The 27,535-nt window shown below is 39.5% G+C and overlaps 2 long non-coding RNA genes across 2 annotated transcripts in view; both read right to left on the reverse strand.

Moving 5' to 3' along the window:
* Window positions 1–5,637: 5,637 nt before the first annotated feature.
* LOC134354246 (uncharacterized) lies at window positions 5,638–12,530 on the reverse strand. Its single transcript, XR_010019744.1, has 3 exons — window positions 12,000–12,530; window positions 10,639–10,775; window positions 5,638–5,758 (listed from the first exon to the last, which is right to left on the reverse strand). It is a non-coding gene; the product is annotated as an uncharacterized LOC134354246 (long non-coding RNA).
* Window positions 12,531–14,308: 1,778 nt separating this feature from the next.
* The window catches only part of LOC134354243 (uncharacterized), a 106,253-nt gene continuing 93,026 nt past the window's right edge, over window positions 14,309–27,535 (reverse strand). The window contains exon 5 of the long non-coding RNA XR_010019743.1: window positions 14,309–14,446. This is a non-coding gene — a long non-coding RNA (uncharacterized LOC134354243). The remainder of the gene's footprint in view (window positions 14,447–27,535) is intronic.

Below are 27,535 nucleotides of genomic sequence, written 5' to 3' on the forward strand. Positions count from 1 at the left end.
TGCATTTCTTCCACCTTCTTTTCATTGATTGGTGGTCTGCAGGATAGCCAGATTTAGTGTAATTCATAACACATAATAAACCATCTGATATGTCTATCCACGGCCTCCTCTGCTGTCAAGATGAAGCCACACTCAGGTTGAAGGAACAAAACCTTATATTCCGTCTTATAAACCTGATGGCATGAACATTGACTTCTCTGACTTATGTTAATGCCGCTCCTCCCATTCGTACCCCATCCCTTATTTATTTATTTATTTATTTATTTCTCTATCTATCCCTTTTCTTTCTCTCTCTGTCCCTCTCACAATTACTCCTTGCCTGCTCTCCATCTTCCTCTGGCGCCCCCCTCCCCCTTCCTTTCTCCCCATGCCTCCTGTCTCATGATCCTCTCCCTTCTCCAGCCTTGTATCCCTTTTGCCAATCAACTTTCCAGCTCTTAGCTCCATCCCTCCCTCTCCTGTCTTCTCCCATCTTTTCGGATCTCCCCATCCCCCTCCCACTTTCAAATCTCTTACTATCTCTTTTTTCAGTTAGTCCTGATGAAGGGTCTCGGCCTGAAACATCGACTGTGCTTCTTCCTATGGATGCTGTCTGGCCTGCTGCGTTTCACTAGCATTTTGCGTGTGTTGCTTGAATTTCCAGCATCTGCAGATTTCCTCGTGTTTGTGCATTATAGAGGCTGGTCATCTGAAATAAAAGCAGGAAATACTGGCAATGTTCAGCAAGTCAGGCAGCATCATAAACACAAGAAATTCTGCAGATACTGGAAATCCAAAGCAACACACACACAGAATGCTGGAGGAAACTCAGCAGGTCAGGCTGTATCCATGGAAATGAACAAACAGACAAAGTTTTGGGCCAAGACCTTTCTTCAGGACTGAAAAACAGGGAGAAGATGCCACAATAAAATGGTGGTGGAGGAGATGCAGGATAGCTAGAAAGTGATAGGTGAATCCAGGTAGGTAGGAATGGCAAAGGGCTGGAGAGGAAGGAATCTAATAGGCGAGGGAAATGGACTATGGGAGAAAGGGAAGGAGGAGGGGAAAAGAGTGAGGCAATAGGCAGGTGAAAAAAGGTGGGGAATAGAAGAAGAGGGGAAGTAGAGGGAGAAAGTGCTTTTCCTGGAAGGAGAAATTGATATTCTTGCCATCAGATTTGAGGCTACCCTGATCATCATCATTGCACAAGAGGAGGCTATGGACCAAGATGTCAGAACGGGAATAGGAATCAGAATTAAAATCTTTGGTCACTGAGAAGTTCTGGTTTTGGTAGATGGAATGGAGGTGCTCGCCGAACTGCAAGCACCGGGCACAATAGATGACCCCTGCAGCTTTGCAGGTGAAGTGTTGCCTCACCCGGAAGGAATGATTGGGCCCCTAGCTGAATAAGAAGGAGCAGCACTTTGCCGTTGGTAGAATAAGTGCCGTTATGGAGATTAGTAAAGAGGGACAAATGGACACGGGAATCATGGACGGAGTGATCCCTGAAGAAAGTGGAGAGTGTAGGGAGGGGAGGTGAAGATATGTTTGGTGATAAGATTCCTTTGGAGTTGGCGGAAGTTGTGGAGAATGATGTTTTAGATGCGGAAGTTCATGGAGTGGTAGGTCAGGACAAGAGGAACTCTCTCCCTTTTAAGGAGACAGGAATATGGGGTGAGTGGGTGACCGTGGACATTTGGGAAATGGAGGAGATGCAGAAGCAGGCAGCATCAATGCTGGAGGAAGGGAAACCCTGTTCTTTGAAGAAGCAGGACACCTCTGATATCCTGGAAATGAAAGCCTCACCCTGGAAGTAGATGTGGTGGAAACGAAGAAACTGAGAAAAGGGAATAGCATTTTTACAGGAGACAGGGTGGGAAGAGGTATAGTTTAAATAACCATGGAAATCAGTAGGTTTATAAAAGATGTTGGTCAACAATTTGTTTCTGGAGATGGAGACAGAGTGATCGAGAAAGGGGAGGGAGGTGTCAGAAATGGGAGTCAAAATATCTTTCACAAACACAGTTTGACCTGTTGGTTCCAAGATTTCCTGTTTTAATTTTAGTGTCATTGAACCTTGATTTTTTTTACTGCAGAATTTAACCTATGAATTCAATTTATGTTTATCAATTTCTGTGTCACTTTTTCTCCACAACCATTATATTATTTAGATACAGCTCCTCCAGTTTCCTCTCCTACAAAATCTTCTCTAAATGTTTAATTCCACCCATGATGTTTCTATCTCCAAGTGTCAATAATTACCTTTATATTTATTTCTTCATCATGCATTATTGTCTAGTTCTGCTGTTCTATTACAGATAGCATGTTCCGGGAAAAAAGACATTGCTGTTTTAGACACTATTATATTTTTAATAACAGTTCCCGTCACTTTAGCTTAAACATGCTTTAACACTTCTAACTATATTTATTCCTTTGTGATCGTTGTCCGCCCTGCAATTTTGCTTGTGTTTAAGTTCTCCTTTCCTGTTTCTTTTATCCTTAGACTTGTTTCCTCTTGTGTAGATCCATCCCACGGCAAACTGGTGTGAAGGCTTTGCCATCTCCCTGTCAATTCTTTCTCTCAGACAGACTCCAGTTTAGATGGGGCATATTCCATCACTACACTTCCTCTCTGTTTCAGTCCAAATGCCATAGCCCTATGAAATGTAAAGCCTCTTTCCTACATCAGCACTTAAGCAAATTCTATTTTTCACCTGTCTGTAGGTTGGGCAATGATCCTAGTGTATGATATTTCTTCATCAGGACCCCCATCCTGATTCTGTTTGATCTGATATACACTAAACTGAGGTGAAGTAAAGAGAGAATAGAAGAGGCCATGATTTCCCAAGGGAACTTGCTCTTCAGAGCTATCACACTTGACAGCAGAGTGTGATATCTTGTCATCTAATTACTATTCATCTCTGCCCAATCTCGGTCAGCCTCCTGTCCCACAGTAACTGGCCCTTGTCCTCTTTAGAGTCTTTTCCCTCATTCTTATAAGTGTCAGAGTGCATCGCTGTTGGAATGGAACAGTTTCCCAGATTCTCCTGATATCCTGTTCTCCATCTCCAAGTCCGCCATATCACTATCTTCCTAACTCTGAGCTCATCTCTGATGTATAACTGTGCATTGGATAAGCATGCCCAGAAATATATCCTTTTCCTTCATGTTTTGGAGATTTGATAAGATAACTCAACAAGTCAGATCAAGAGTGGCTGAAAGCAGAGAATGTTCCTGTACATCCCTACAAACTCCTGCCTATCTAGGACAGTTTCCCCATTCCAAAACTCTAACACAATACATCCTCAAGTAAGGAACATAAAATTGTAAATTAGGAAGTGTTGTGCCTGTGCACTGCTACATATCAATTAAATAAAAGCATGCATGCAGGAGCTGACTTTAACTGGTTTGTTCACATTGCAGCAAGAGACAGACAGAATGACATGCAGTTTAGAGGGAACCACAACACGAGATCCACACATCAGTCTTCTTTGACATACTGACAGTTGGTCTCTCTCTCGTTGCAATGTAAATACATCAGTGAAAGCCAACTCCCACGTGTGTGTTTTTATTTAATTGATATGTACTGTAGTTGTGCACAGACACAACAGAAAGATTGTGGTAAATATAATGTTATGAGCAACTCATATCTGCTTCCATGGAAGCAGCGCATGCGAACAGCTGAGCTCTTGATTTTCCGAGGGTATATTTCATTAAGAGTTTGAGGAGATTTGCTATGTTACCAAAGACTCTAGCAAATTTCTGCGGATGGACTGTGGAAGGCATTCTGATTGGTTACGTCACCATCTGGTATGGAGGTGCCACTGCACAAGCATCAGGAAAAAGTTGTAGAAAGTTGTAAACTCAGCCAGCTCCATCATGAGCACTAGCCTCGCATCCATCAAAGAGACCTTCAATAGGTGATATCTCAATAAGACAGATCCATCATTAAGGACCCTTACCATTACATTGTTCTCATTACTACCATCAGGGAGGAGCCCGAATATGCACACTCAGTGTTTTAGGAATAGCTTCTTCCCCTCCACCACCAGATTTATGAATGGACCATGAACATTACTTCACTAATTTGCTCACTTTTTGTATTAGTCATTTATTTTTGTTGTAATTTTTATTTTAACTTATTGTAGTTTTTATGTATTGCAATGTACTGTTGCAAAACATCAAATTTCACAACATATGTCAGTGATAAGAAAATTGATTCTAATTCTTGATTCAATAGAGAAAAACACAGACACCCATCAAGTGAAATTAGACGTGGTGTCAAGAGGACCCAACTGATGAAAGCAACATGTTGACCTACATTGGCGTTTCTCATTCAAACCGTCCAGAGCTCTTGTAACTTACATAACTATGCTTTTGCTAGGTGGTTAAGTTCATTATTAACACAGAGGAGCAGACTTTTGCTGGATACCAGTACCACACATACTCACCAGGTTACATCACATTTACTTTACCCACCGTAGGTTCATAAATTGAATTGAGTAGCAATGTACACAAAACCATTTGGATATTGTGAAAGTGACCTTATATATTTCTGGGACTTAATATTTCTCATACTGTAGCAAGCCTCAAAATGAAAATCCTCTTGGATACCTCTGTGCCACTGGGGTCAGCAATGTACAAGACACTTGGTTCTTTTTATTCTTTTTGTTTAACTGGAAAAGGTGACCTTGCAATAATTTTACACAGACTCAAAGAACAGTTGGTATTATAGACTAAATCAAGAAACCATTGAAATATATTTTAAATTGAATTGGCTGTGCTTCCCACGTCTCATTACTGATCTCGTTCAAATCAACAACCTTGCCCCTGCAGTGGTTTCTTACAAATATCTTCTAATGTCTTTCAAAGGAGGAAGTAAAAATAGGCTACAGGGCTTTGCAATTTGAATTGCTCAGCACTGCAGACTGACACTAATGCTATCAGCAACTGTAATAAAACCTATCCCTTCTATTTCAATCATTATGTGCAATCTGGACAAAAAAACTGTTAATTCATTTAATCCATTCATACAGTTTTACCCATTTATTAAAAGCTCTAATTTTGTATTAAATATGTCATTCTCTGGAATAACTTGCATAGTAAATTGTCACATACTGCTTTGCCTCTTCTACAACTGCTGTTGCCTTATGTTAAATATATTATCTCAATCACACATCTGTCCTTTTTCCAACTCTACAAATATTTCCCTCGATGCTTCTTGCATTTGGAAGCAATCAAAAGAAGCAGATGAAACTTTTTAAATCATGTTGCTTCAGTTCCAAATAGAGTGATGTTCTTTGAATAAAAATATATTGGATTTGGTTTGCATAGACAATCATAGGATATAAAACATGATTGGCTTAATGAATTTGCCATGTGTCTCATCTTTTGAAACAAAGGATAAATTCCAACTTTATAATTAAAATCATTGGTCCATACAGTTACTTGGAGTAATGGCTCCCCGGAGGCATCTCCATGGGCTATGAGTTTTAGTACAGTGCCTCTGAGTGAGATAACTGCAGAATATGAATCTGGGTAACCATAGGGAGACTTTCTTTTTTTTTAATTAATTTGTTTTATTTAGCTTTACAGTGAAACTATCTTATTCTAATTGCTATAAATTGCAATGACAGAACATAATGGAAGGTAGCCTTTAATCTCCCAGAGCTGGTTATTTGGCATCAGGTGGCTCAGACGTTGTGGTAACCTGGTAAAGTCACTTTGTGGTCACAGCAAAAAAGTTTGTTTTTTATCACAGTGTCCTTTCAGTGCATGCCTGTGGAGAGTAAACATTTCTGATTAAAGGACTTCAGTGATGCGAGGATGTACTTAACTAAGGTAATACAATAATCATGGGAAGACATAAATTCTAAGTAAACTAAACTGGCAGTTTTAGTGTGGAGGATGAATTCATGGAGCACATAAGAGATAGTTTCTAGCTCGATATCTTAAGAAATTATTCAGGAAATGAGCTATTTTAAAAAATAACAGCATTGAATGAAGAATAGTTAATTGATGATCTGGTAACTAAGGGATATTAGATCATAATGACAATAATAGAGTAGAATTTTATATAAAATGTAATGCAATTTGAAACCAGTGTCTGAATAAAGGTTCTATTCAAACATATGTTTTGAATTGAACAGGTTAAGATTGGGAAACAACATGAAAAGGCAAGCAGGCTGGAGGGTTAATGGGCCAATATCAATTGATCCTGGTATGTAAGGTGCGAGCGAAAATTTCATGAGAATATGGGGAAAATAAAAGGAGGTTTGTGTAAAGGGGTCTTGCTGGTGGCCATGAATATTGCTGTGCTACATGACTCCATGACTCTTATAATACAGTATTCACTCATACGGTACTGGACAGAAGTCTTAGACACGTATTTACAGCTAGGGGGACTAAGACATTTGCACAGTACTGTAGTAACTTTATGTACAGCACTGTACTGCTGCCACACAAAAAAAGATCATGACATATGTGAGTGATGATAAACTCCATTCTGATATGGGTCTCTGTTGCAGGGAGAGGAGAGTCATGGTTGGGAAAAGGGGAACAGAGAAGGAAGGGTGTGGGAAGCACCAGAGAGACACCCTGTAATGATCAATAAACCAGCTGTTTCAAATCAAATGACCTTGCCAGCTGTCTCAGGGCTGGGTGTGCCACCCACCCCCCACGTCTGGCACTCCTTCTCTGCCACCTGTCCAACACCCATCCTGCTGCACCCCACCCTCAATGTTCAAACATCCTTTGCTCCCACCAGATTTACAAACTTACTCTCCACTCCAAGTTGACAAATACAGTACAGCTTGGGTACCTAAGACCTTTGCAAATTACTGTAAAGCGAATAGCTCTAATGGGAAAAATGCTTGAAATTAGTGATGGGTCCTCTTCCTCCATTGTTGAGCTTCTCTGCTTAAAAATTTCTTGCATCTGTAAAAAGACTGGAGCAAGTAATGGTGCTGATCTACCTGTGTCAGCTCCTGCTCGATTGGTAGCTGACTTAACTATAAGTAAGATGTTTGTGCATTTAAATCTCACTCTGAAAATTTGAACACAAAAGTCTAATTGACGTTCCAGTGCAGTACTGCAGCTGGATTTTGGAGGTATCATATTTTGGAGAAGGTATTCCATCAAGGCTTGGTATCATTGATCAGGTCCCACTACTTTGAAGATAAAGGCCAGAGATTTCTCAGGAGTGTTGTCCAATATTTGCGCTTGTCCCCCAAACAGCAAGATTAAAAGTAAAGAACGTTACCATTCACAACCCTTCAGTGCTTTTTGAAATGACTTTTAGGCAAGAGGTTCTTCTTGAAGTTAAGTCACTATGGTAGTCTAGAGTTGTGGCAGCCAATTTGCACTCAAAAGCTTCTGATTCAGAGGTGGAAGTACAACCAACTAGTTGAAGCTGACATTTATCACATCATGTTTGAGAGAGCATGTGGTACAAAAATTGCTGGTTATTTCCAAATAATGGCAATCGATATATTTCAAATCACTTCACTGCCATTGAGTCTGATAGAGTCATAGAGCAATACAGCTTAGAAACAGGCCCTTCTGCCCATTTTTTCCATGTTGGTCTTGTTTTCTGCCTAGTCCCATCTACTTACACCCAGACTTTAACTCTAGATACCTCTCTCATCCATATACCTATCCAAAAATCTCTTAAATGTTACAAATGAACCCACATCTACCACTTCCACTGACAGTTTGTTCCACAGTCACACCACCCTCTGAGTGCAGAAGCCCCCCTCAGATTCCCCTTAACTACTTCAGCTTCTACCCTAATAAAAGGTAGCATATCCATGTAGACTGTTCCTTAGCTTGCATGGAAGTGATTGCTCAAAAACATCAGAGCATGGATGGGCTTAAAAATAATAAAAGGCTGGTAACTCCTAATAACAGTTCCAAATATTATTAAAGGAAAGGATAATAACAAAGGTATCAGGCTGATAGGAATTGCACCCCCTGCAGGTTCTTTTCCAAACTGAAACTCATCCAGACTTAGAAATATCATCAGTGAATCTAAGTCCTGGAATTCCCTACCCAGTTTCAGCATAGGAGTAACACTGGATAATCAGAGTTGGTCAAAAAATATCAGAAGACTAAACCACGCCATAGACTAGTTAAACCAAAGAATTAGGTTCCATGCTGTAAATTCTGCACTCGGTGACCACCTTTTTATGTACACCTGAACACCTACTCGTTAATTGAAACATCTAATCAGCAAATCACGTGGAAACAATTCAATGCATAAAAGCATGCAGACATGGTCAAGAGGTTCATTGTTGTTCAGACCAAGCATCAGAATGGGAAAGAAATGTGATCTAAGTGATTTTGACCATGGAATGATTGTTGGTGACAAACAATGATTGTTATTTCAGACAGAGTGGTATGATTATCTCATAAAATGCTGATCTCTTGGGATTTTCACATATAATCTCTAAAGTGTGCAGATAATGGTGCAAAAATCAAAAAGAAAAACCATCCAGTGAGCAGCAGTTCTTTGGGCGAAAAAGCCTTGTTAATGAGAGGACAGAGAGAATGGCCAGACTGGTTCAAGATGGCAGGAAGACAAAAATACCCTAATAACCATGTATTGCGACAGTAGAGTGCAGAAGAGCATCTCTGAACACATAAGGCATCGAACCTTGAAGTGAATAGGCTACAGCAGCAGAAGATCACAAACCTACTCTCATTGGCCACTTTATCAGGTACAAGAGGTACCTAATAAAGTGGCCTCTGAGTTTATACAATACTGAGTATCAATAATGAAAGTTCCCACACCCAAACAAATGAGTACAATTTCCAAGCACTGTATTTAACTAATTACTAGGTTTTAAATTGTAATTGAAAGCACTTGTGAAAAGGGATATAATTATCTCTTTTACTCAGTAATAGCAACTTTTCCGACTGTACAAAGAAGCAAATACATCTTTGTTATTTTTTGTTTATAGGAAAGGCAATGTTTTTTTCAAATTTGATTAAATATATTTCATGTTTACAGCACTGATGAGTCATAAAAACAGAAATTTAAATGTAACTATGTGGAAGATTAAAAAATAAAAGTTTCAGAACTCAGAGAGCAGGCAGTGACTGAGAAAAATGATAAATTAAAACATAATCCCAGCCTCCATCGATGAATAAATTATTCATAATAAATGGAGACGAAAAACAAATTAATCCTAAAGTCAAATATCTGTGTCTATGGTTTCACACAATACAAGAGCAAGCACTTATAATTAGGTCAAGGCTCTGAATATAAGGTGTAAAAAATTGTCTGTGCTGTTTTGAGGAATGAAAACATTGTATCTGCTCTCCAAAACAGTGTAGAATATTTTTCTAAACATGGAGCAAACTTAGAAATTGATGGTGCAAAGGGACTTGGAAATCCTTGTGCAGCATTCCCTAAAGGTTAACTTGGACTTGTGTCGTTGGTAGGAACGCAAATGAATTGTTGCAATAATACAATGCTGAAGCTTTAAAAGACGATGGGTAGGCCACACTTAGAGCATTGTGAGCAGTTTTGGACCCCTTACCTAGGAATAGACAGGGTCCAGAGGGGTTCATGAGAATGACCACGGGAATGGAAGTATAAAGTGTGAGGAGCTTTTGATGGCTCTGGGCCTGTACTCATGGGAGGTTAGAAGAATGAAGCTGAGCTCATTGCACCTATTGAATAATAGATAGAGTGACATGGAGAAGATGTTTCCTATAGTGGACCAAAGGATACAGACTCAGAATAGAAAGATTTTCCTGAAGAACAGAGGTGAGGGGGAATTTCTTCAGCTAGAGGGTGGTGAATCTGTGGAACTCACCGTCACAGATGGCTATAAAGGCCAAGCCATTGTGGATATTTAAAGCTGAAGGTGATAGTTTCTTGATTAGTCAGGACATCAAAATTGAAGGTGAGAAGGTAGGAGAATGGAGTTGAGGGAGATACTAAGTCAGCCAAAATGTAATGACAGAACAGATGCAATGCACCAAATGGCCTAACTCCTTCCCCTGTGTCTTATAGTTCTAAAGTCCAAAGCAGTTTTAAATATCTCTTAAGATATCACAAAAGCTGCAACAGGCTTTGCAATGAGATGCCATCCTGCTTCAAGAACTGTTGATATTAGTTAACAATGAAACTGAAAGCTTACCTAACAGCCTTGGAGGCACAAGCATACATGCTTACAGAGAACCTCCGGGTCGGGAGGAAACTATCAGTGAGCTCTCTGTAAGGACATTCATGGAGCCTGCAAATGCTTGCACATTGGGGCTTATTACATTCTCCAGTTGTTAACTAAATCATTAAAATATTACAAATCATATTGCTGGGATTTAACTGATCTATGGTTAGCTGATATGGAATAACCCTCCTTATCCAGAATTTATTGAAAGGACAACTCCGTTCTACCAAGATTTTTCCTCTATGTTAAACATAAGAGGGTTCTGCAGAAATCTTGAGCAAAGCACACAAAATACTAGAGGAACACAGCAAGTCAGTCAGTATCTATGGAGGGTAAACAACAATCGATGTCTTGGGCTAAAACCATGTCCTGATGAAAGGTTCTCCACCTGAAAAGTTGTCTCTTTATTCTCCTCTGTTGATGCCGCCTGACTTGCTGAACTGCTCCAACATTCTGTGTTTTTCTGTACTGACCGACCTACCTCTATTACAAAATTAATTTCTGCGTATAGTTTCTCAATCTTTACATATTCTTGCCCAAGGTCAACACACTGCAAATGCTGAAAGCCTGAAATTAGAAACAAAAGAATGTCGAAAACCTCAGCTGATCAGACAGCATCTGTGGAGAATGAAAAGCAGTTTTGGGTCTTTCATCAACAAATATTACTGTGAAATCAACATAGAGATGGACCATTTGTCAACAGGGAAATACACAGAGTCCCTATTGGACCAAACAAGTTCTGAGAATGTGTATTGTTAAAGGTCCAGTTAGGACATAGAACATTACTGCACAGTACAGTCCCCTCAGCCCATAATATTGTGCCAATCTTTTAACCCACTCTAAGATCAATCAGCCTTCCCTCCATCTTTCTATCATCCATCTGCCTATCTAAGAGTTTTTTAAAATGTCCCAACATATCTGCCACTACCACCAGCCTTGGCAGCCATCACTCTGCGTAAAAAAATTACCTCTCATATTACCCCTATACTTCCTCAAATGACCTGAAAATTATGTTATCCATATTTCTATTTATTTGTACAGTTTGTTTTCTTTTGCACTTTGTTTTTTGTCAATCTTTGTTATGTACAATTCTGTTAATTCATTAATTCTGTTGTCCTCCTTTTTTAATCCTATAAATCCCTGCAAGTAAATAAACGTCAAGGTAGTATATGGAAACTTACGCATACTTTGATAATAAATTTACCTTGACTTTGAACTAAAGCTACATAAAGCAACTTTGTGGCACTTATGTGTCTGATAGATTGGACAAACATTTCTTTTTAAGGAAAGAACCAAGTAGACATGCACTAATTTGTAACGTATGTGCTATACAGCCAATGAAATATGCAGACAGTATTTAATGTAGGTAGCATAACAGCCAATATATGCACAGCAAACTTTCATAAACAACTATGATAATTAACAGATAAATATTTTCAGGTTATTGATTGAAGTTGTCCTGGGTATGACTCTAAACTACAACCGGTGATGAGGCTCTGACTGGGGACTTTCAGAGCTTTGGGGAAAGTGGAGTTACCCCTTAGTCATTCATTGCCCCCAGGGCCGCTCTGACCCGGAACAGTAGCACCCGCAAGGGTTCCTGCTCAGGATACAAGCGAAGGCCAACAGCAGATCCGGCAGGTTCGGTAACTGAACTTATGATGGAGAAGGCGGATGAGCTAAGACCTCAAATGTCATCGGCTATAGAACAGGCGGATGAACATTTGGGAAGAGAAATGGCGATTTCTTTAGTTCGCCCAATGGTAGGCAATAGCAAACCACCGTTGGTGGATACTAGGTTTCATAGAATCTATTTGCTAAGAAAACCATGGTCAAACTCACAAAATGTATCGCACAACAACAGCGTCAAGAGGATCTTCAAGACAATTCTGAAGATGCTTCGCTCGGTAGGGTTGATTCTGGTCAGCAGGGGATCCCCGGCCATCATCAAGCTACTTGTGGACCTGAAAAAGTCCAGGTGGTAACAATAGAAATCAAATTGACTTTATTACTATAAACCAAAGATTTGGAAACTCAGTGACTCAAAGCAAAACATATCCAGGTGCAGACTGTAATAGTGACCATAACCCAGTAGTATGTGATGAAAAAGTAAAACTAAAAAAAAACTAAAGAAGCAAAAACATGAACAATTCCTTGACTACTTGCAATTAATTAAAGAAGAAAACTTAAGACAGAAATTTACAATAGAAGTAAGGAATAAATTTCAAAGTCTAGAAATAGAATCTATTGAAGATGATAGCAATAATGTAGAAATGAAATTAAATTCTCTAAAGGATGCCTTGATAGAATCATCAAAGTCAGTGATTCCTAAAAAAGTAAAAAGCACAAAGAATAAATGGATGACAGATGAAATTAAAAATCTAATGGAAGAAAGGAGATGGAAGAAAGCAAATCCTGTAGAATATAAGTCCTTAGATAAAAAAAAAGATAAAAGCTTATGTCAAAAAGCCAAAGAAGAATGGTTAAACCAGGGATGTGAGCAAATAGAAAGAATCCCTATTACTGATCCAAAACGGTTATATCAGCAAATCAAGAATATCACTGGTAAAAAGCTCCTCTGTTCTTCAGGTGGATGTTTGAAAGCAAAGGACGGTACCATTATCATGGAAAAAGATGAGATTATGAACAGATGGACTGAGTATATTCAGGAATTGTTTGAAGATGATCGAGGCGAAAAACCAGAAATTAAGAAAAACATTGAAGGTCCAAGTATTTTAAAATCTGAAGTTCGTAATACAATAAATAAGATGAAGAAAGGAAAAGTAGCAGGTCCTGATGAATTAGTAATAGAACAGATTATCACCCTTGAAGATTATGGAATTGAGGACTTACTGATTTAATCAATGACATTTATGAGACTGGAATAATACCAGAAGAGATGAAAAAATCAGTATCTATCACTCTTCCTAAGAAACCTGGAGCAATAGAATGTGAACTACATAGGACCATAAGTTTAATGAGTCATATCACCAAGAAACTTCTAAGAATTTTGATGACAAGAGCTAGAAGCTGAACAAGCTGAAATAGATAAAGAACAATGTGGTTTTGTGAAAGACAAAGGTACAAGAAACGCAATATTGACGTTAAGGATACTATCAGAACGAGCTAGTCAAGTGCAAAAAGATTTGTTTGTTTGTTTTATTGACTACACAAAAGCATTTGGTAAAGAGAAGCACAATATGTTATTTGAAATATTACAGAAAACTCTAGATCTAGAGTTGAAAGACTTCTGCCTAACCAGAAATCTGTACTGGGAACAAACTGCCGCTGTAAGAATAGATGGAGAAGTGAGTCAGTTTACGAAAATCAAGAGAGGCATTAGACAAGGGTGTGTTTTCTTCCCTGATTTGTTTAATGTGTACAGTGAAACAATATTACAAAAAATAAGAGACAACTTGGGAATCAAAGTTGGCAGTGAAAACATCAATAATTTCAGATATGCAGATGACACTGTGTTAATTGCAAGTACGGACGAAGAACTATAAAACTTAATTGATATCATTGTTGAAGAAAGTGCAAAAATGGGTTTATCTATCAATTGCAAAAAGACAGAATGTATGGTGATATCCAAAAAGAAGGAGAATCCTATCTGCAGGCTGAGAATAGACGGGGAAGACATAAAACAAGTACAGAATTGCTACTTAGGAAGCTGGGTGACATCAGATGGCAGGTGCGACATGGACATCAAAAGAAGAATAGGGATGGCAAAAGACACCTTTACAAGAATGAAAAGTATACTGACCAATACTAAACTAGGCATGACAACCCGCCTCAGAGTACTGAAATGTTATGTTTATACAGTTATGTCATAGGGCTCAGAATGTTGGACAATATCTAGTAACATGAGGAAACGAATTGAAGCAGCAGAGATGTGGTTTTTGAGGAGGATGCAAAGAATATCGTGGACGAAACAAATATCTAATGAGGATGTCATGAACAGAGCAAACACAAAAAGAGAAATAATGTATGAGATCATGAAAAGGCAACGTAACTTCGTTGGACATGTGATTAGGAAAGAGGAGTTAGAATGCACTGTAATTATGGGAAAGATTGAAGGGAAGAAAGCAAGAGGAAGACAAAGACAAATGATGATGGGGACAACAGCCAGAGAACTGGAAATGAATACCAATGAATTGATCCACTTGACCTGAAACAGGAGTGTGTGGGCCATGGCAGTCAAAGCTCAAACTGGGCATGGCACCTGATGATGATGATGATTGATTGAAGGATATCTCTCTCATTCTTTGCAGCAGAATCATTTATGCCAGCTGGAGAATATAAAAGGCCAAAGTTTAAAAGCTTGTCTGAAAAACAAACATTCTTAAATGAAAGATCATAACTAATATTGCACTGTATATTGCTGTATATTTTTAAATGAAGCTCCTTTTCAAAATCTATGTCTGTAAAAGTTATTTGTTAATATAAGATAAATAATGGCTATTGTAAAATATCTGAAACTTGTATTTGGAGACACAAAAGATTTGGTATATGGTGGAAATCTTGATGAAGGGTCTCTGTCCAAATCATGTACTGTTTACTACTCTCCATAAATGCTGTTTAACCTGCTGAATTCCTCCAGCATTTCCTATGTGTTGAAACCTGCATTTAACCTTTCCTTTTAACCTCTTACTTCTCTGAGGGGAAAGTTATGTGGTCAGGCAGAAAAGAATTTGCCAAATTAGCAATGCCATGAAAAGAATGTCATGGTCTTGTCAGAGGGACTGGAATGGTGTACCTGGCCAGGGAAGCAAGGCTTAAGTATATTCTACAGATTCAAACACAGACAAGGAGAGTCTTGCTTAACATGTAAGTAGTATAAAGGATCTACATTCTCCTGCAGGAAGATGATGAAAACAAAAAAGAAATCAAAAGAAGTTCTCACAGAATGTTTTTCTCTTTAAAAAAATGAATTAAAATGTGTGAACACAAAAGTCAAAGTTAAAGAATGGCCCAGTCCAAATACATTTCCAAAAATGTGCTGTACCTAGTAGAAACCTGACCTGCGGCAAAGAGAAATCTAAAAGCATAAAAAAATTTCAAAATATACATCTCTAATTCATTCCTAAATAAAAATGAATAAAAATTAAATGACTTAAAATCTAGATTAAAGAGAATTCATTCTCTAAAGAGGCTGGAGATTTATTTGCCATCATCAATATTTTCTAAGGAACTCAAATTGTGATTTTACTCTGTTCATAGAACTCTCTTTTGTCAAGTACGTAAAATGAACTCAATCTTTGTTCAGTTGACCCCCAATCTAAAAGTCCTATGCACAATTCCCTCCTCCCCATTCCATATATTCTCCATCCTAACATGCTAACGTTCTGTACTCAAGATTGCATGTCTTCTGTGGTTGAATAATATTGATATTTTAAATTAATATCCTGTGTATTTTAAGACAGCCCATTAAATCCCAGTAAATCAATAATTTTCTGAAGTGCTATAATAACTGTTCTTCTTGCCATGAAAGATAAGCAAATATTTGTACCCTGTAAGGTAGCATAACTTGAAACTAGTGTATGCATTGGTGGCCAAGGAACCCAGAGAAAACCCAAATCCTTCCCACTCTCATCTGAACAACAAAGTGGTTAGACAATTTCTGAAAATGACAGCATCTCCTACAAAGCCTCATACCAGCGCATGCAAGCACAGGGCAGAGGAGTCAAAACCTAGAGGGCACAGGCTTAAAGTGAGAGCGAAGAAACTGAAAGGAGATTTGAGGGGTAAATCTTTCTCACAGAAAGCATGTGTAACACCAATTGGAACAAATGGCCAGAGTAGAAGTTGGAGGCAGATACGACTACAACATTTAAAAGACATTTGTTCAGGTAGGAAAGGTGCAGAAGAATATGGGCCTTATGTGGACAAATGGGATTAGCATAGGCAGGTGTCAGGGGCAACATAGGACAGCGGTCCCCAACCACCGGGCTGCAGACCGGTGCCGGGCCGCAAAGCATGTGCTACCAGGCCGCGAGGAAACGATATGATTTGGCGATAGGAGTCAGCTGCACCTTTCCTCATTCCCTGTCACGTCCACTGTTGAGCTTGAACGCACGCGGGTCATTATGCACGCGTGATCCATGTCAGCATGGGAAGATCAAGTCCTCGAGCTTGCAAATGACGGCGGGCTGAAAAGTATGTTTGACATAACATCTCTGCCGGCATTCTGGATCAAAGTCAAGGCTAAATATCCTGAGATAGCCACGAAAGCACTGAAAACGTTGCTTCCATTTCCACCATATCTCTGCAATGAATGCAATGAAAACTAAATTGCGGAATAGACTGGACATAAGGAACCCCCTTCGAGTATCGCTGTCTCCCATCACCCCTCGATGGGACTGTCTTGTTGCAGGGAAACAAGCCCAGGGCTCCCACTGATTCAGTGACATTGGTGTGTTGCAATAATTTTATATGTTCATACGGGGAAAATATGTGCTGTGTGTTTAATATCCAAATGTTACTTAAAATGTTATGATGCTATTGACTTATAAGTGACTTATACAGTAATTGACTTATCACTATATTCATGCGAGAAAAATATGCGCTGTGTGTTTAATATTAAATTCGTTAGAAAAACCCTTTTAGAAACGAAATTGAGTGTATTAGCCACTAAAAAGTGACTTAGAGTTGACTGATCTTCTACATTCCGGTCCCCCCACCCTGAACAGAATCGCCAAAAACGATTTGTAGAAAAAGAATCGGCACGTACACGCATGTGCACTGGTGCCCGCACAAGGATTCATGGTCATGGTAGTCTTTCTCAGGGTAAACACAACGTATTTGACTGCTACTCTGGTCCATTGGCAACCCTACCGCCGCCCCCCCCCCCACCCCGGGTCAGCCGGTCCTCAAAAATATTGTCAATAATAAACCGCTCCGCAGTGTAAAAAAGGTTGGGGACCCCTGACATGGGACATGCATGTTCCTTTGATTCAATGAAACAGGAGAGTTTGTGAAAGTGCGACAGGAATATTAAAGGTAAGATTTTATTGCATATGTCCATCTAAGTGCACTCTGCAGTACACAGTAAGTGGCAGTGTGCTCCTTGGTCTCCTCCACAGCAGTCCTGTGGTACTTTATGCTCTAACTGTCATCAGTAATGTTACCAGGACTCATTCATCTAACACATGACCAGAAGGATGGCACACTGTTGCCTTAGAGCTTCAGTGACCTAGGCTGGACACTGACCTCCAGTGCTCTCTATGCAGTCTGCACCTTCACCTTGGGTGGCTCCAGTTCCCTCACACATCTCGAAGGCTGTTAGGTTAATTGGCCACTGTAAATTGTCCCTTGTGTGTAGGTGAGTGATTGAATCTGAGGGAAGTTGACAGGAACTATGGAGAGAGTAGAAAAGGATTTGTGTAAGTGCTCAGCACGTGCAGTTGACCAAAAGGCCTGCTTCCATGTTGTATGGTTCTACGTTTAACACCAGGTTTTACTTTGTAATGAGATCTTCCAGTGTGCATCTAGCCAGGATAGTGAACAAAAGTGTCCAGTCCACTTTCATGGATCGATGTTAAAGACTTTTGGGTTGTAATTTTTTGCCTATATATTAATTTCTATATGATTTCTTCTGGATAAAACCTAAATAGAGCCTATTTCTCATTTAGTTTTTATTCTTAAAGCTTTCCTATAGTAGGTAGCAAAGGGAGATCAATGTAAACTACTGATGACTCAGCAACAGTTTTTTGGTGAAGATATGGATAAGAGAGAATTAGTTGTAAAGGCAAAGGGAAATAAGGAAAGTGAGAAAGGGACTAAGAGGATTGCTCCCATGAAAGTTGGTATCGACCAATGCATTTTTCTGAATCATTATAAGCTTAAGATATTATGAGGCCTTGGTCAGTCAGATTGACCAGAGATTTTAGATATGCAATCCTTGGCAGTATGATATGGAGATCAAGCTGTAGCAAGCCTCCCCACTCCACACATCTGATGAACCCAAGGGAAAACTCATACGGTTTGGTACCTGCAGTGTCGCAAGAGTTGCCAGTCAGCATTGAACTCAACATGGGACTGCCTTAAGGACTCCAGATCCAGATGTTTCCCATGGAGTTTACTTCTGAAGCCTTCCCCATGAGTGGGTATAGACATAAGGCAGTGGAGGTTTGCGATTAGAGCTTTCCTTTTCTTAGATGAGTTGCCAACCACGGCTGACGAGACTCATCTGCCTGAAGCGACTGGTTTTAAGGAGCCAGTAACCCACCTTTGACCCTTCTCCTGTCAGCAGAAACAGCTCTGCCGAGCTTAGTAGCTAAGGCAAACATGAAGGCTTGGAGCTGGACTTGGTTGTCAGAGACTGTTTGAAGTGCATGCCATTGGGAGCATTTAATATGCAGTGAGAGCTTGTCTCCATTAGCACCCCCGGCTATAACAACCTTAAACAACCAAGTTTAGGATAACTCAGAAGCAAACAGCTAACAAGCATACCTGAAGCCAGCAACAAGCAATTTCTCAGTGTGTCACAGCTCATATTAAGTTGGGCTTCACAGTGATGTCTGCTACAGAAAACAGTTACAATATTCTCTGTCGATTTACCCAAATAATAGGATTGTGTACTGGAGAATGATAGCACAAAAGTGTAGCCTAGCAAGGATGTCAGCAGGTTCAGAAAACATACTACAGAAAAAAAATAATGCAGAGAAATGTAGGCTGATGTAAGGAACTAGATACTAGACCTCAGATTTATAATTAATTAGCATATTGAAGTTGATATTCTGCATTCTTTGTGAACATTAAGCCCCCATCTCAGTTAAGTTATAAATTTACAGTAAAATCAAACCCAGCAGTATTGGTACAATAAGACTGGTGCAAAAGGAAGGCAAATCTATCAAGGTACTCTCGAGAATTTACATTCTAGCCAAGTAAAAAATTAAACATTGCCAATTAGATCTTTTGAAACTTACCCACTCCTTTCTTTAGAGCAGCTTAGAAATTTTAACAAGTAGCCTTGCTTTTACCAGCACTGAACAAATGAAAACACATTATTTCTGCTGTGGTATTCAATTGTGACAGCTTTGAGGTCCAACTTACGACTCAAAATCCAACCCCATATTTACAGTCACCAATAGCACTGAAGACAATAATGAGATTCCCATGTAATGGTATCAGAATCAGAATTAGAATTAGACTTAATATCACTGGCATATGTCGTGAAATTTGTTAACCTTGTGGCAGCAGTACAATGCAATACATAATAACAGAAACAAAATCGTGAATTACAGTCAGTAAATAATTACTAAATAGTTGAATTAAATAAGTAGTGCAAAAATAGAGATAATAAAGAGGTGAGATGGAGTTCATGGGTTCAATGTCCATTCAGAAATTGGATGGCAGAGGTGAAGAAGCTGTTCCTGAATGGTTGAGTGTGTGCCTTTGAGCTTCTGTACTTCCTTCCTGGTGGTAGCAATGAGAACAAAGCATGACCTGGGTGATGAGGGTCCGTAATGATGGACGCTACAATTTTTGAGGAACCGCTCCCTGGAGATATCTTGGATACTGAATAGGCTAGTGCCCATGATGGAGCTGACTAAGCTTACAACTCTTTGCAGCTTACTTTGATCCTGTGCAGTAGCCCCACAGCACCGACCCCCCCCCCCGCATACCAGACGGTGATTCAGACAATAAGACTGCTCACCATGATACCTCTATACAAATTTGCAAGTATTTTTTGGTGACATACCAAATCTCCTGAAACTGCTAATGAAATATAGTTGCTGTTCTTCTTTCTTTGTACCTGTTTTGATATGTTGGGACCAGGTTTAGATTCTCGGAGGTATTGACACCCAGGAATTTGAAATTGCTCACTCTTTCCACTTCTGATCCCTCTATGAGGACTGGTATGTGTTTCTTCATCTTACCCTTTTTGAAGTCCACAATTAGTTCTTTGATCTTATTTATGTTGATGGCAAGTTTGTTCCTGCAACACCACTCAACCAGCTGGTATATCTTGCTCCTGTACGTCCTCTCGTCACCATCTGAAACTCTGCCAACAGTGGCTGTATGATCAGCAAATTTATAAATGTCATTTGAGCTGTGCCTATCCATACTTTCATGGGTATAGACAGAGTAGATCAGTGGGCTGAGCATGCCTCCCTGAAGTTCACCGGTGTTGATCGTTAGAGAGGTGGAGATGTTGTTTCCAATCAACACAGACTGTAGTCTTCCAGTTAGGAAGCTGGCAATCAGCTGCAGAGGGTAGTACAGAGGTCCTAGTTCTGGAGCTTTTTGATTAGAACTGTATGAATAATTATGTTAAATGCTGAGCTGTAGTCAATAAACAGCATCCTGAAATATCAGTATTTGTATTGTCCAGGTGATCCAAGGCCACGCGAAGAGCCAATACGCCATAGACCTATTGTGGCGATAGGCAAATTGCAGTAGGTCCAGGTCTTTGCTGAGACAGGAGTTCATTCTATCCATAACCAACCTCTCAAAGCACTTCATCGCTGTAGATGTGAGGTTGCTGGATGATAGCCGTAAAGGCTGCTCACCCTGCTCTTCCTGGGCACTGGTATGATTGTTGCCCTTTCAAAGCAGATGGGAACTTCTGACTGTAGCAATGAGAGATTGATAATGTCTTTGCACACCCCGCCAGTTGGTTGGCACGGGTTTTCAGAGCCCTATCAGGTACTCCAACGGGGCCTGTCACCTTGTGAGCACTCACCCTCTTGAAAGGTGGCCTGACTTCCCCGTCAATACTCTTTGAGTAGGTCCAGTCTAACTATGGGAACACCACACAAGAATGTTCCCCTTCTTACCTCTTATACTTTATGTCTACCTCCCAGAATGGTCCTCACACCATCACCTCTGCTATGCATCTATTTTACCCCCCGACTCAAGCACCACCACCCCCAACTCTGGCCCTGACATCTGACTGAGTCTTGAATTGGCATCCAATTCCCATGGTTGCAGATTTACTTGTGTGCTCCAAAAGACACAATAAACAAGAAAACTGTAAGGGCCATTAAGGCTTGGGCTTTGGGTGCTGCTGACTTTTGTTACAGCATGTTCATAAACAAATTGATTGTTGGTTCACCGTAGGATGCCTCACTTAGTGCTATTAAATGTCCACACTAGTATGTAATGTTCCCATCATTACATTAATCCAACTTCCGCCTTTCCTTGTCTTCCTGGAATGCTGCAATTAGTTTGATCTCTCAAATCCATCAACTACCATTTTAGAGACATAGAAAACCTACAGCACAATACAGGCCCTTTGGCCCACAAAGCTGTGCCCAACATGTCCTTACCTTAGAACTACCTAGGCTTACCCATAGCCCTCTATTTTTCTAAGCTCCATGTATCCATCCAAGAGTCTCTTAAAAGACCTTACCGTTTCTGCCTCCACCACCACCGCCGGCAGCCCATTCCACGCACTCACCACTCTCAGCGTAAAAAACGTACCCCTGACATCTCCTCTGTACCTACTTCCGAGCACCTTAAAACTATGCCCTCTCACACTAGCCATTTCAGCCCCGGGAAAAAGCCTCTGACTATCCACGTGATCAATTCCTCTCATTATCTTGGTCAAGTTGCTAAACATACTTAAGGGGGGGACAGATAGATTTCTAGATTTTAAAAAGGCATCCGTTAGTCTTGCGAGACCATGGATCTGCGCCTGGAAAGTCTTCACTCTAGATTATAGAAGCATCAAAGAAGGGATATGGAGAAAGATCCTAATTGTGTTAAATTACAGAAAAAGTCTCCTCGTCCTCCTATTTTTCTGTTCCTCAGGATATGGAGAGGAGGAAGAGGCACAGTAAATATCGTTTGTCTTGGACAAACAAGAAGAAACATTTGAAGAAATTGTATCAATACAATAGGAGCAAAATCTGTGCAAACGTCATTGAAAAGACAAATGGTGAATATTTTATCCTAAAAAGGGTAGAGTAAGTTAATCTGATCTTAAATTCCTATATAAATACAGACTGAAATTGAGCTCACTATGATTGACTTGTATTTTCATTGCTAAGATCCCATCATGATCTTGCAAGAGATACAATTTAAAAATGGCAGCAGAGTGCCATTTTTAACAGTATCATTTTGAGCAATTGATGTCAGATGTTAAACACAGAGAAAGACAAAATGGCTAGTTATCTTTCTTCTTCTCAAAGCCTGTGATTGCAAACTCGGCAATCCATTATTACCACTCATAAAGCATCTACACTTAGGACATGAAAAAAATGTCATTTCATCTTTCCCCATATCAACCTTAATGACTTCTCTTTAAGCTCACTACTCTGATAAGCTCTTTCTATTCCTTCAGTTGCAGAGTTAGAATTTACCCTGAGCACATCCTATTTAATAGGTCAGGAGTATTCATGTTTTAGATTCAAAATGCGATATTTAAGTTCCAAGTGGAAAAGGGCACCAACTTTGCAAGCTCTGACCAATTAACAAATGATTTTGCTGCTTGGCCTCATAATTTGTGGGGGAGGAAAACCTTAGCTATTCCATCAAAATGACATCTCAAGACCCACAACTCAGTCTAGCCACATTTTTGAAGAAGGTACCAATATAATTAAAGCCTAGAGTGGTGCTACTCAAAATGAACTCATCGCTCGTGGGTGGTGGTGATGAAAGAGGAAAGGACATGAGCCATCAATAAGCGAGCTGCCCTTGAGGTGGATGAAGTTTAAAAGTGTTAGTTAAAAGTTTATTTAGTCAACTTGTTCAATGTTAAACAAAGTAAGTACACTGTAGCTGTAAAATAATAAGCGATTAAAGATGCCATCATCTAACTACTCTGAAGGCCATACTTAGTATTAAAGTCTATTGCTATGACTGAATCTATAGGCAATTTTCTGTTACTACTGGCAACATTATTTTAACAAACTCCATCTCCTGTAACATTAAGTTCCATCTCATCATGGCTTTGTTTTTTTCCAATTTGCCTATCAGATGCCCAATGGCCCAATGACAAACAACAGAAAATTCCTCACAAGCAAATAATGTGGTTGGAACCACTGTCATCAGTCCCTTCATCTAACTTACATTCTTATCCTTTCATGTTTTGTTTGATCTCGAGGTTAGTTTTGGACCACACCCTACAATAAAAAGGTGCCTGATTTTACCTCCAGTACATCACCTTTGTCTTATTATAGCTGTTACTAAAATAATTGTCCATACTTTACTTTCATTTGGGTTGAGGGAATGTGTCGGAACTCTGCACAGTTGTTTAAAATTAGTACAGCCAAGATGGTTTAACTGTACACCTTTATTGTTGTGAAATCTAGGAACTTATAGTTCTGATTCACAGCATTTAGTTAATTTGTAAATAAGGTAAACAAAATTATGAGGTGTATAGATAAGATAAATGCAGGCAAGCTTTTTTCCACTGAGGTTGGGTGAGACTGGAGCTAGATGTATTGGGTTAAGGGTGAAAGCTGAAATGTTTAAGGGGAACTTCCTCACTCAGAGGGTGATGAGAGTATGTAGCAAACCGCCAGCACAAGTGATGGAAGTGGGTTCAATTTCAACTTTTAAAAGAAATTTGGATAGGTACATTGATAGGAGGGGGATGGAGGACTATGATCCATCTGCAGGTCGATGGGACTAAGCACTTTGACATGGATGAGTTGAGCCATAGTGCCTGTATCTGTGCTGTAGTGTTCTGTAACTTTATGACTCATTCCTCGTGATGGCTTAGTTTAATTAGTGAGCAGTTATAAATGTCAGAAAGCCATTCATATCTACATGCATGTCCACTTTGAACTCTGAAATCTAAACACTGATTCTACAATTTTCCAATACTTGAAAAGGAAGGGTTGGTTTGATTGGTTTCTTTACATACAAAACTTTCCGTAGCTCTACGTGCTCCACTTCAACTATTCATTCCCACCAGGTTCGAGTATACAATAATTTAAAGGCTTACACGCCTCTTTTTAAATGTTGGGACTCTTCGGGGAAGGGAGGATTTTCTTTGAAGATGCCGGGATCTGTTTTCTCTTTCTATACCCCTCTTTCAGAAGGGTTGTAATTGTCTGTAAGCGAGAGGCAACTTTTTTTAAGTCAGTGTCAAAGCAGTTTTCCTTTGTGGAGAACTATTAAATCTTATCGGATAACCATTAAAGCACTTAAATTCAGAGGTGAGATCAAAGGGCCTATTGTGGAATGGTTAGTGCACCACAGATCACTCCATTAAAGAAAAAGAAGAGGCTTTGGATAACACGTAGATGGTATTAGCTTTGATTTTTGCTGTCAAATATTATCAAAATGAAAGGTATTTTGCTGAAAGTATTGAATGGTCTCTTACAGGTAGTTGTGCAATTATAGAAACAATACAGGTGAAGTGGAAGAAACCGAACAACTGAAATTACTGAACTAAATATCTGTAACATACTTATTTGAAGACAAGTTTGTCTGTGAGCAAACTCTGATCAAAATCAGATGCAGGAGTATGAGTGCGAGGAGCACAAGGGACAAGGTCTACGTGTTTATTTATGTTTTATTCATACACTTATTTGCAAGTAGCCTTTACATCAGAGTTCCTAAATGACTCACTGCCCTAAAGTTTGCTTTGTCTGATAATCAACACATTCAATTCTCAAAAGAGTTACCACTAGAATGTCTGAACTGCACATTTAAAGAATGCAAACCACTTTGAGGTGTGCAGGGTTGCTCACATTTCCCTTAATGATTTGAAAGCTTAATATGATTTGTTGTCAAGACATCTCCAAAATACTTGCTATTCTTTTCATTTTGCAGGCAAGTTAAGAGGAAGGCTCATCTGCCGAGCACTCTTGACATACACTGTGTCATTAGGGGAATGTATAAGTGGTTTAGTATTTTAAGACTGTTAAATTATCTTTTTACTGAATGGGGCTCTGCAAGGTTCATCACTGCAGTGATATTACCATGTGCAAACCACAAAGACGTTTATGCTTTTGTTGGGAAACAACAGTGAAAGTTGAAATCTTGACATATACTAAGTGGCCACTTTCTTAGATATATCCTGTACCTAATAAAGTGGACACTAAGTGTATATCTGTGTCTTCTGCTGATGTAGCCCATCCACTTCAAGGCTCAATGTGTTGTGCATTCAAGGATGCTCTTCTGCACACCACTGTTGTAACACATGGATTATTTGAGTTACTGTTGACTTCCCATCAGCTTGAATTAGTCTGGCCATTCTCCCCTGGCCTCTCTCTTTAACAAGATGTTTTCACCCACAGAACTGCCTCTCACTGGATGTCTTTTGTTTTTCACATGATTCTCTGTAAATTCTAGAGACTGTTGGGTGTGAAAATCCCAGGAGATTGGCAGTTTCTGAGATCCTCAAAGCAGCTTGTTTGGCACAAATAATCACACTATGGTCAAAGTCACTTAGACCATATTTCTTCCCCATTCTGATGTTTGGTCTGAACAACAGGACCTCTTGACCAAATCAGCATGCTTTTATCCATTGAGTTGCTGCTAGATGATTGGCTGATTAGATATTTGCATTAACAAGCAGGTGTACCTAACGGAATAGCCACTGAGTGTACAACACAATCTAAAAAATGAACATCTAAAGCTGATGCACTAAAGAAACTTCTACATACTTGCAATTTTCTCTACTCTTTTGTATTGGAATAGTACTCAGATATTAAACCAGCTAAAGTCTAGTTAACATTGATCCATTTACAATTAAAGAAATCAAATGGGATAGTTGGTCACTGAAGGTTTTTACAAAATTTAGATTGGCTGTGTAATCGAAGGGACAAGTGACTTGAAAATGCAAAACAATTAATGAAAAATAAGAAATGTACTGCAAAATCTATAGTACAGCGTGTATTCCCGGCTGAGCAGTGGGGGAGTGGGAACTGAAGGTGTGTATGCTGGAAAATAGAAGTGACAATTTAATACTGAAATAATATGGAAGGATTGTTCTGAAGAACCACATCCTTTAGCATTGGATATGTGTTCATGTCCAAAATTTCACTGGGGATACAGCAAGTTCAGACTATCTACTGTCTAATGTAATTGATCTTGATCAAAACCTTGACAAATTAAAAGGCCAGGCTATATTTCCATTTTACTCACCAGAGGAACATATTAATGTATTAATGATATTAATCAATCTTCTTCACGTTGTCCCTCAATAATCCAACTACCCCAGCACCCTTTATCACTGACTCTACCAGTACTGATGCTAATATAGCACCTACATTCCCACGCTTGACAGTGGTTCATATTGAGTCAGCTGGGAATTTTTGGTGACTGAGATGTAACAGTGAGTCACCCTCTGATAGAGTGCCAGGCCCTCAGTCCCTGCCATCTTCCATTGCATCTCAATGTGTCCATCAGTTCAAAGAAACCAAGAGATCAGCAGCTCAGTAGTCCTCCCAATAGTCCTCTCATTGCTACAGGTAAGTTTGCTGGCTGAGGTGCATCATAAGTTGTGAGAACAAAAAAAAAGGATTTGTTTTGCCTCTCAGAAATCCTTTTGATGTAATATAATTTCTCTTGAATAATGCTGTGAGGTTAGAGCTCCTCACAAAAAATAAGCTGTAACAATCCCTACATATGCACTATGATCATGCAAAATCTGTAGCATTTGATGGAGGACCAGTTGTGTACTGAGTGGAATCCCTTTCTAATCGGGAAATTTGATTTGCTCCTTATGACCCATGAGTGCATGTAATTGGAATATGTTGGCTCAGATGTGTTTCATTGAAAATTACTGCAGGTTGGAAGAAAGCACTGGTATGCGGGTTTAGATGATATAATTAACAGTTATTCAATTAGTTGATTGGCAATTTGAGCATAGCACATTTTTTATCCAGGGCTGGCTTAGTGAAATGAATTTGCAAAGGCACACCTTCCTATTAGGCATCCCATTATTTCAAAGAGAAGGTAGGAATATTCCCACACCTCCCTATTGTTTGTTACCTTGGAATACTTGGAGACGAGAAACATGGCATAACCCAAATACCATCTATAAATTTGCTGATGATACAGCCATTGTTGGTAGAATCTCAGGTGGTGACGAGAGGGCGTACAGGAGTGAGATATGCCAACCAGTGGGGTGGTGCCGCAGCAACAACCTGGCACTCAACGTCAGTAAGACGAAAGAGCTGATTGTGGACTTCAGGAAGGGTAAGACGGATAGAGATTTCAAAAGTGGAGAGAATGAGCAGCTTCAAGTTCCTGGGTGTCAAGATCTCTAAGGATCTAACCTGGTCCCAACATATCGATGTAGTTATAAAGAAGGCAAGACAGCAGCTATACTTCATTAGGAGTTTGAAGAGATTTGGCATGTCAACAAATACTCTCAGAAACTTCTATAGATGTACCGTGGAGAGCATTCTGACAGGCTGCATCACTGTCTGGTATAAAGAGGACTACTGCACAGGACCAAAAGAAGCTGCAGA

Source organism: Mobula hypostoma, chromosome 11 (assembly GCF_963921235.1).
Source record: "Mobula hypostoma chromosome 11, sMobHyp1.1, whole genome shotgun sequence".
NCBI lineage: Eukaryota > Metazoa > Chordata > Chondrichthyes > Myliobatiformes > Myliobatidae > Mobula > Mobula hypostoma.